Here is an 11,096-nt window from a genome sequence, read left to right on the forward strand (position 1 = left end):
TCAGCAGGAGATTTGTAGATTGTAGAACCTGTTTAGTTGGCAAGGAAACTCATATACAAGATAAAGCTCGTTAAAAAAACTTTTAAAAGTATGGGTAGAAATATAAAAAATATCTGAGTTATCGTGATATACATCTTTGATATATTCAATTCTTAGAATAGTAGTATGCTTAAGAGTATACCTTCATGGTAGTGCATCGTCTAATGTGTTTTGTTTACCTCGGTCTGTTACGCACTTAAAGGAGTTGTGTTTAGTATGGATGACAACTTCACGAGCCTTACCTTGTAAAAAGGAAAAGAAGTACGTTACAATGTCATTAAAATGAGTAATAAAATACTTACCTTTAAACTCCCGTAAATCATGACTCTTCATTGATATGGCATAGTGATTAGGGCTTTCAGGTGGTAACCCGTCAAGAGGGTTACCTAACACTATTCGACAACTCTTGGCGATGGAAGATGTTGTGGGCCAGTCTCATGTTATTTTTACTTTTTCATCATTTACATGGATTATATGTGCACGAACTATAAAGTCTGTGGAGTTGTTCAAATCATGTTTCAGCATTAAGATGACATCCGGACTAAGGCATTCCTGGATGTAGCCTTTTCATAAAAAATCTATCTTTTTGGTTTCTTTAATATTGTATATTTGACGAGGTACGATAGAACCTTGAATTAGATTGGTTTGGTGTTGTTTTCCTCTTTCTAATCGTAATTTGTTAGGTGGATCACCTAATACTTCTCAAAAATCTGTAACAAAGATGAAAACACACTAGGCAAATCCTTGTTAATGTTAGAAATCGAAACAATTGATTCCCTAAAGCGAACAAGGATGGAAGGATGTTTGTAAAGAAGGTTCTCTCTCAATTCTTTTGTGCTCACACATAGAATTTTGAGTCACTCTTTTCTTCTCACAATTAGGTTCACTCATCTCCCATGGGTTATTAATCTTTTGGCTTTTGTAACTAGTGACCTCTTTTGATTTTGCCTCTTTCTCATTTTTTTTCTTTTTTTGCTTTCCCTACCTCCTCACAAATTATCATTTGATCTTTAGGGATTGAAATGTGTCATTATTTGCTGGTCGTTATTTCTCCTTGTCAGGTGTATCATCTCTTGGCTTTTTTAGAGAAGATGGAGTAAAAGATGAGGAATGATTTGAAGGATTACCATCGTAAGATGATGAATTACCTTAGTAATGTTCTCTAAATCAGAATCTCCTTTGGATTTATGCTTCAATTGTCATTACTTTCTTTAGTGTATCTTCAAGGATTTCGTACCCATGTAGATCAAGAAGATCAGTGATGTTTGAGTTTAAGCCGACGACGAATCTTGAAACGGTGACCTCTTCTTTTTCGTTTTTGCTAGCCCTATTGAGTAAGGATTGCATCTCCTTATAGCACTCTTCAACTGAACTTCTACCTTGTCAAAGTCGGTGTAGTCGTAGTTTAACTTCTCGTGTATAATTTGTTGGTAGGAATCGCTTCCTCATGGTTTGTTTGAGGTCGGTCCAAGAAGTGATTGTTGTAATTTAGATGTTCTAGATCTTTTTCCTTGTTTGAATCCACCAATTTCGAGCATATCCTTCGAATTGCATGGTGATAAGGGGCACTTATTTAGCTTGGGGGCAGTCAAGGTATGCGAACATGAGATCAACTTTTCCTTCCCAATCTATGTACCTATCTGGATCGTTGTCTCTTTTAAAAGACGAGATCGTGAACTTTGGTTTTGTAAAGAGTTCGGGTGCATGGAAACGTTGTTGTTCTCGCCTGGGTACCAAAAGTTCAGTATTGTTTGGTCTTAGATTCTGGTTTGGTAGATCCAGTTGTGGTTCTTGTCATTCTCTCATAGTTTCATCAAAGCTTTCAACTTGAGTCGTGAGTCGAGAAAGTACGGCTAAGATAGCCGTAAGTGTCTTGTTGTTATTGTCGCCCATCCTAAAATCATAACACTCAAAAGAAAATTTTAAAGTAAAATAAAAATAAAAGAAAGAAAATTCAACAAAACAAGAAACCTCACAAGTCACTCCAAGAATGTAACACAACGAGAGGCAAGTAAGCCGATCTTGTACTCTTTAAAACTCACTTTACCAAGTAGTCTTCCACAGTTCGTATCAGAGTTTGATTACTAGAAAAGGCAATAAGAAAACCTAAAAGTTCTAAGAGGCCAAACAAGGGTTAGACTCCAAGAGAACGAGAATGCAAGGAAGGAAGAAGTATGTAAACTCTTTAATCCTACTAACACAAGAAATATAACGTGTTAGATAATGCAAAAGAATAATAAAAAGGAAAAACAACAGAACCTAAAGCACTAAGAGTCAAAGAAAAAAAAATCAAACCAGAAACCTAGGAAACGCTGGATCAAATTGAGAAACGTTTTTGAGAGGGTTACTGGTGTCCAAAAATTTTGGAAATATTATTGAATTTCTTTCGATGCGTTAAGAAACCATTTGTAAAATTTCATAACCAAATAACTTCAGTAGTATCCAGTAGACTCTGTTGAACGGTGAGTCCTCAAACAATCTATTTTCCATGATTGCTTTGTTTGAAGGTGTTATTGATCTCTAAAAATTCTGATTTTTTTTAATGATCTTGAATATATGAAGTTTCAATATGAAAAATTTCACCACGAAATTCTTCCTTCAAGAAATTCGACAAGATTCTAGATCGAATTTGCCGATGAAACTTGAATGATGTATTTGAACGCTCTAATGAAATCCGATTGAAGTGAAATTTGGATTTGATATTAATATTAGGATGAATATGAGATATGGAGAATATCAACCCTAAATTCCTTTATTTATAATTTTTCAATTTTTGTGACTTTTTTTACTTTTTGCTTTTTCTTTTTTTTTCTGCCTTTTTCTTCTTCTTCGTTTTTGAAAAATAGAAAACTAACACGAAGGATTTGAATATAAATTAAAATTAAATAACAAGAACCTGAAACGATGAATCTTTTGTAAACTAGCTCTGTTGGGGTACCTTGACGGTTTTGTGTGCAAAAACAAGCAAGTTTGTTTGCTTCTTTCCAAGAATCAACCCAAATATGATACCAATTGATAGGGAAGCGGTGGCATGTTAATGAACGTTGCTCTTGTTGAAGAAACAAACCTAGAAAAGCTCTAGAATCGATGAAGAACAATAAGGAATGAATGGGGAAGAAGGCGACAATAACTAGGGTTCTTTAGGGTTTCTTTTTGGTGCTGGAAACAAGATAAGAAACAAGATTAAAACAAGATAAATAAAAGATAAAGGAATTGAAAATAAAGAAAAATCACCAAGAAATCAAAAGATCTCCCTTATGAAAGTGAACGGTAAAGATGATTGATAGCGTGGATGGATATGTGAAAAAATGATGGATAATGTCTTATCGAGCCCTCCTAATCGCAATGAAAAGGCAAACATGATAATATGTCTCTAACCAACCCTCCTAGTCACAATGCAAAGGCAAATTGGAGTGTGAAGATTAATATCCCTCAAAAGAACTTGAAAGAACTCCAGGAGAAGAAGCTTCGAACGCACAAGGCAATCAACACTTGCAAAAATGAACTCTCGTTGTATTATTAATCAAAGAAATCTTAATTACACAGTTGAATGAAGCCTCATTTATATAGGGGTTGAGTTCTAACGGTCCTAAATATCTAATGAATAAAATAATAATAAATTAAACATGTCTTAACTTTAATTCCTAATAAAATAATAATAACTAAAAATAATATTTTAACCCAACCTTAATTCCTAATAAAATAATAAATCTAATCCTAAAAGATAATACATCATCCTATATTAAATTATATTACAAATAATCAATAAAAATATTGAAAATTTGTAATATTTATAAAATCCCTTATTAATCCCGTATAGGATTTTATGCATGCACCATCTTCAGTAAAATGGCCATATCTTGAGTTCACGATATCTGATTAATACGATTCAAGAACCTTTGGAAAGATAAGAGACAAAAGGTCGTATCTCCATAAGACATATTGACTAAATAAGATCAGGACCCTATTCAAAAAGTCATCGCAAGTCTATTTTGGTTTTTATCTTCTTTTCTAATGCTTGGACGAGTGGATCATTTGGAAGAGTTATTACTTCTTCCTTTGATGTGAGCCTTGTGATGCACGTATCATCCTCTCTTTCTTCAAAAAGAGTCAACCTCAAATCTGAAACATTAAAGGGAGCAACATTAGAATCATTTAATGATTCATTCACGTTATACTTACCGAATATACATGCTTTGAATCTTCAAGACTTTGTTCTTCTAATAGGTTCGAGTAGAAACATTAGACCAAAGAAGCAGGTATTATGGACTCTGGTGTATGTATCAAAGTAGAATCTTAAATAATACAAAGAAGAAGAAAATCTATAGAAAACTTATCCCCGTTCTCTATAAAATTAAGTAAGGGGTGATATGATGGGACTTGAACCCTCTAGTTATAAGAACTAGGAACTCAAAGTATCAATGGAAGGGTTTGATGCCACAAACTTAGAAAGTTTACTTAATCGATATAGTTCTTAAAGAACTTGAAGAGATAATTTCTCACAAAGAGTTTATATTAATCAAGGGTTCATTAACAAATGAAACGCCAAAGCCTATTTATAGGCTTGCAAGGGGTTTGGCCTAATAATTAGGTGGTGTTTCGGCAAGGTTATGTGCCTTTACATGGGGTTACAATGCTTTGAATAAATAGGTAAGTGTTGGTTCATTTTACCACCCATGCTTGTTCATATTTCCCGCCCATTTTGATGTCTTCTCATGTTTGGCCGAATAGATATGTATCCTCTCACTTTGGTGCCTAATTGATCCACACGCATGGCACATGGGTGGGCTGGTCATAAGGCACTCACATGGGGTCGTATGATTCTTGTTGTGTAGACTTGTCCATGGAATGAAGATAGGAAGAAATCTAGGCGTGACTTGGCTTTCAACATGTGTCTAGGTGACATGGCATCAATTGGGCAGCAACTTGTTATGAAAGGTCACATTGTGAGTAAGGTAACCTTTCATCAATTGAGCTACTTCGCATGTGTATGAGATGAAGATGAGCTGGCCATAGACGAATTACATGAAGATGAGTCTTTGGATAGCTCCTTATGAAAAGGCGCCTCTTGGAATGGCAATTATTCACGAAAAGGTACGAATCCACAAAAATTGACCTATACCATATTTGAAGTAATAAGTGTGGTGGTGATGATGATATAACTCTCTAGCTGAAATGAGATCTCTAGTTAGCTCAAAAGTCTAGCTCAAGTCAGTTATGAGCTCAGAGGGTAGCTGGCAACTTCATCCCAAAATGTTCTTGAGCTGTCCCAGAGTTATCCTAGTCAAGTTTCCATAGCTCTTGGACTCCAATACTAGATTTAAGTTAGCTCCCATCATGTGGCCGCCTATGTACCTACAAAAGAGAGCATAATAAGCTAAGTAATATAATAATTAAACATATACAGATGTGGTTTATAATAGTAACTTCATACTTTACATAATATCATCATCATAGCTATAAATGTAATGTATGTAAACTATTATCATAACTATGGTATAAAGAAAGAATAAGTTAGAGAAAATCACCCTTTGATCATTGTGAAAGGTTGGAGATGCAAGGACTTTCATGTTGCTGATTTGGATCACATCATCCCCCTTCTTTAAAGTGATTTGTCCTCAAATCGAAAGGTGGCTCTCTTCAACATTTCTCCATCCCATAGTTAATGTTTTTGTCAAAATGGGGATCTTTTCAATAAGCACTTGTGTGAGATATTTCCATGTCATTTTGCTTTGAAAGTTTATGTTCCCTGACATCCCAAAAGTGGAGTCCCATAACTTTCCAATTGGCATGTTCATTAAGTCTTCATGAGTCACGTCCATTGGTCCTTCTAAGATCATATTCTTTGAATTAATAATTGCATCCTTTGGCTTCTCAATAGATACATCTTTTGGATTTTCAAAGGCTATATCTCCTAAACCTCCATTTTGACAAATGATGTCTCTTGGTACATCTTGCAAGTCAAAGAAAAATTCTACATTTTCAAAGTTAGAATAATTATCTTCAACCTTGCAATCTGTCAATAGGAATTCTCGTATCAAGCACTTTGAAGAATAAGAACTTGTTTTCAGATCAATTTCTTCCATGCTTACTGATGCTTTTTTCTTTCCTTATAGCCTCAACACTTTGTTTCATTTTGACTTGATCATTCTAAACTTGTTTCGGCATTAAAAGAGTAAGAATAATCTTCTTCCCTCTATAGTTGAACAAGTATTGATTGGTAAAACAATCATGGATAGTCCTTTTGTCATATTGCCATGGCCTTCCAAGAAGTAGATGGCTAGTGTGCATAGGAACAACATCACACATAACCTCTTCCTTGTATTTGCCAATTGAAAAAGGAACTATCACCTGTTTGTTAACGTTGAGTTCCCCTCGTTCATTGAGCCATTGTAGCTTATAGTGACTCGGGTGCTTCATCATTTTCAAGCCAAGTTTTTCTACCATGATTGTGCTGGCCACGTTAGTACAACTTCCACCATCTATAATAACAAAACATACCTTTTCATTCACATGGCATCGGGTATGAAAAATATTTTCTTGTTGTGCATTGTCCTCCGTGACTTGATTGTTCAAACTTCTTTTTACTACCAGAGCTTATCCTCTTTCAATGGGATCTGCAATGATTATTTCTTCATTTACATCAGTTGGCGCCTCTTCTTCTTATTCTTTAGATTTAGATTCGATTTCACCATTTCCAAGTTAGAGCATTGTGTTCCGGTTGGGACATTGTGTAGATACGTGGCCCTTCACAAGACATTTAAAGAACCTAATGTCTATCGAATGTTCAATGGTTTGTTTTCCTCAGTTAGGGTCTTTACTTAATTGATGAGTCTTTGAAGATTCGGCTTGTTCTTTGACAGGAGAAGGACTAGGCTTCTTTATGTTGTTTGGACTTCATTTTGATGGTGTGGGTACAACATTGCGAGATGTATGCCTCATCTTCAATTGCCTTTCTATCTTCATTGGCATTTGCAACATCTCATCTATTTCAATGTAATGATACAACTCTAAGGTATTGGCAATTTCTAGATTAAGTCCAGCAAGGAATCTAACCATAGTTGCTTCACGATCCTCCTCAATGTTAACTCGGATCATTGCCACTTCCATCTCTTTATAGTAGTTCTCCACACTCCTTTAGCCTTGATTGAGATTCTGTAATTTCTAAAACAAGTCTCGGTGATAATAAACATGAATGAATTGTTTTCGCATTATACCTTTCATTTCATGCCAAATTGAGACCGGTCTTTCTCCATTCCTCCTTCTGTTAAGGGTAAGATGATCCCACCATACTAAAGCATAGTCTATGAACTCCATGGCTGCCAATCTCACTTTCTTTATCTTGGAATAGTTGTGGAAACTAAAAAGATGTTCCACCTTAGTTTCCCGTTCAAGATAGGCTTTAGAATCAGTCTTTCCTTTAAATTGAAGAATTTTAATCTTGATGTTTCTTAAATTTTCATCAACAATAGCACGTCTAAGACTTGGAATGCTTCTTGTTCTCTGTCGTCAATATTTTCTTGAACATATTCTTCTGGAGGTATTTGTTGTTGTCTCCTAGAAACTCCATTATTTTGGGGTAGTGGTAGATCCTGACGTTGATCTATCTTTTCATGAAGAGCATCGAACTCTTCACAAAGCATTCACATCATTTTGCCAATAAGTGCTTGCATTTGCAAGTTTAGTTGTCCTGCATTTTCTCTGGGACTTTGAGGCATTGTTAGTGAAATAAAAATAAATGAAAAACCTTACCAGCATGCTCACAAAATCCTCACTTGGTCACTCTAAAGAAAATTCAGATTTTAATCCACTCACACTCGTGTTTGTACTCGGGGATACGTTCTTGGCTTTTTCTGATCCCCTTATGATCTCACCCTCTCGTTTGCCTTTTTCTGTTAAATTCTCTCTTGTGGGTCCTTTAGAGAACTAACTCAAGATTGAGCAAGTTTCTTTGTTTGTTGTGTCAGCTATAGGAAATGGTTAAATGGATATGGTAAAAGTATGATAGAATGGGTAAGAAGAGATAATGTAATGAAAATGATGAAAGCAAAGGAAATGAAGTAAAGAGAAAATGAAGTAAAGAGAAAATGAAGATAACTTATAACCCAAGATGTAACAATTATTATCTTCCTTCACAAGAAACAACAAGGATACCTCCTTCAAGTTTGATGTTAGGCAGATTGTAATGTGCTTTCCTTGAAAGTAATTTGCAACTTTGCTTCATCTTTCTTTTCTTTTTTTTTTTGAATTTTTTCTTTTTGTTTTCTTTTCTTTTTGCACTCCAATTGTAAAATGATTCGGCCTCCAATGGTGATAATGGATGTTGAATTTGATGATAGATGAAGGATGATTCAATGGTGAAGAAATGGTAATGGAATGTGATGATGTTGGCGTGAAAGTGATGAAAGATGGTGATGGTTTAAGTAGTATCTTAAATAAGAAAAAGAAGAAGAAAAGCTATAGAAAGCTTATCCCCATTCTCTATAAACTTAAGTAAGGGGTGGTATGTTGGGACTTGAACCCTCTAGTTATAAGAACTAGGAACTCAAAGTATGAATAGAAGGGTTTGACACCACAAACTTAGAAAGTTTGCTTAATCGTTATAATTCTTAAAGAACTTGAAAAGAGAATTTCTCATAAATAGTTTATATTAATCAAGGGTTCATTTACAAATGAAATGCCAAAGCCTATTTGATACAAGTTGTTTCCACCTTAAATATTTATTGTGGATCTAGGAAGGAAGCAAAACAACCTGCATAAGATAAATGGTTACAATGATAGTTTAAAGTGATAAACATGATGGTAAATGGTCAGTTTACGAGATGGTAGCAGAAGACGATTGGTTGTGGATTTGAAATGGTTAACGAGATAATGGAATTGTGAATATGATAGTATCTTAAGGAAGACTCAAAGAAGAACCAATGTTAGAGAACAAAGAGCCAGACTTTATATTGCTTCAATAAGTGATGGTAAACAAGGAATGAATAGTATCTTAGAATAACCAAGGAAGAACCAGTACTATAAACAGCAAAGACCCAGCCTTACAAATCGTTCTAAAGGATGGTAAATAGGACTTCAACCCGTTATCTATAAAGAGATATGAACCACAAGTATAAAGGTGAAAAGGAATGATGTCACAAGTAACAAGTACTTGATAAGTCAATAAAAGTCACAAAGGACTCAATAAGAGAAAACTCTCAAGTTTAATTCAAATTCAATGTTAAGTTTACAAGGCAATATGAAGGTCCATTTTATAGGACTTGAAATGCATGCATAGACGTATTACAATTGCATGGCTGAAGATTCTAATGCATTTTGGTTGAATGGTGTGTGTTGTGGTGTCTACCTTTGGCACATAATTTAATCATAATTTTGACCATAATTTCATGCATATATTCGGTCAATGGTAGGGAGAGAAGTGCCATGGCCGAATTTACTTCAAGGGATGTGTTGTGTAGACAAGCAATCTTCCATGCACATGGGGTATTTGTAGTGCATTCCTTTCTCACGCACATGGGTTATTCCCTTAGTGCAATTGTATATATGATTTGCAGCAGCTAGTGGCGTGAATTTTTCCTCATGTCATGCTTGATTAAGTGGGAATATAATTAATTAAACAAGGACTAATGGTGTGGAGTTGTTATAATGCATTTCCAGCCGAAATTACTCTCCATTAAGTTGTCCACGATTTTCCATGAAATGCTGAATGCATGGTGAGCTATTTTTGTTCCCTTAATGCTCAACAAGTTACCCTTCATGCTCCATTAACCATATTATCGTGTTATAACCTGGATATATATTCTCAAGTGCTTCAACATGTTCCCAACAAGTGCCATATTCTAATACCCTTGTTGTCGTGTTTTAGGAGCTATAATTGACTTGAAAGTGCTCCACTAAACCGTCCATTATGGGTATGTTCCAACATGTTAAAATAAACAAGTTATTTTATTGATATGGTGCTGTTAGGAATGAGAACAAGTGCTACCATGCATGTACTAATGTGGAAGAGTTATTGCATGTTTTAAACTACATTAACTACACGTGAACATACTAGGATGGCCAAGATGAATGCAATGAATTACACAAATGATATGCTAAAACGAGAAAAACATGAACAAGTTATTTTTTCATATGAAAAAATGGGAATGCATGAATGCTAAGATGATAAATGCTAATGAGCTAACAAATAATTAAATATGAATGCAAATGAGCTACATGAATGAGATGTATGCTGTTATTGAAATATGCTTGAATGCATAACACGTGAACATCTTAAATGCTAAGATGAATGCAAAACTAATATGCGATAATAATATGCATGACATGAATTGAGAATAAATGAAAACATACTTAAATAACAATGTGCATCAATTTGTGTATGAACATGGTATTCATAAATGATAAATGCAAACATGTAATAATAATATCCTAAGTAATGATATGTAACCATAACATATATTTCAATGATATGAATAACATGATTAACTAAGCATAGGATAGTAACATGATAACCAACATATAAATGCATGCTGGTGATAGAATATAATACATAAATGATAGAACATAAGATATGATAAGGAAGAACTCCCTTAGGAATGGCAATGAAAAACGTCCAAGGAATAATCAAGTCATGAAGAAAGTTGGAGCTAGTTTGGATCGTGTCATCCTCCCCTTATTTAGAGCGATTTGTCCTCAAATCAAAATGGTTTCTCATTGATGTCCTTCTTGAGGTATGACGGATTGAATCCTCATGCTTTCCTCCAATAGATGATTCACACGAAATATTTACCCTCTTGGCTTCAAATTTGGTAACTTTATATCTCCTTGAATCATCTAGATTTCGTTCTCCATTGAAGTGGTTGAATTTGATGCACCAATCAAACTCAAAATGAAAAATGATCTTTCCATCATAATTTGCTTGAACAACCCCAGTTATACGAATCAAATTACAGCCAAGGAAATCAAAGTTAGTAAATGAAAAATTATTAACAAGATGAATTGAAATAACAAACCACGGTGGATGTTTAATAGGAGTTGGTTGCTGAATTCCTTTTGGG

This window comes from Hibiscus syriacus, unplaced genomic scaffold (genome assembly GCF_006381635.1).
Source record: "Hibiscus syriacus cultivar Baekdansim isolate YM2019G1 unplaced genomic scaffold, ASM638163v2 tig00110499_pilon, whole genome shotgun sequence".
In the NCBI taxonomy this organism is placed as follows: domain Eukaryota; kingdom Viridiplantae; phylum Streptophyta; class Magnoliopsida; order Malvales; family Malvaceae; genus Hibiscus; species Hibiscus syriacus.